The following is a 587-nucleotide window of genomic DNA, read 5'->3' on the forward strand; positions in this document are numbered from 1 at the left end:
CTAGGCATCGATGTGTGCAGGTGCGTGTCTTTTTGTCATGGCGGTGTGTGTGCAGCTTTGTCCTCTGGTGTGTGTGTGTGTTGAAACAACAACAGGCTGCAGCTGTTGGGCTGTCAGAGCGTCAACAGGACTGGTGTGCCCTGCCCTGAGGGCTGTGTGTGTGCGTGTCTAGCGCGGGGGCACTGAGGTTTGCATCGCCCTGGAGGCACCCATAGGCCAGCTCCGAGTGCACACGCACACATGCACACGCAGGGTTGTTGTATTTCATTTGCGGTGATGAAAAATGGAGTGGACAAAGAGTGTGATGACAAACACAGAAATGTCTGCTCGGCCTTTGGCTGGCGACCAGTTCGGGGCGTGGCCCGCCTCCCGCCATCCCAAGACAAGCGTGACGGAAGACGGCCGGAGCGTCGTCCGCGACCTACCCTCATTGGCCGGACCGCGACGTGGCCGCGCCCCCGTGCGACCTTGTCGTTCGGATTGACGGCCATCGCCTGCCAGACAAAGACAAATCGTTCCGAACTCAATTTCAATTCTTCGTAGGATTCAAAGTGACTTTTCCAAACGTCGCAATTATTCGAGCCGTT

Source organism: Hippocampus comes, unplaced genomic scaffold, assembly GCF_001891065.2.
Source record: "Hippocampus comes isolate QL1 unplaced genomic scaffold, H_comes_QL1_v1.1 scaffold295, whole genome shotgun sequence".
Lineage (NCBI taxonomy): Eukaryota > Metazoa > Chordata > Actinopteri > Syngnathiformes > Syngnathidae > Hippocampus > Hippocampus comes.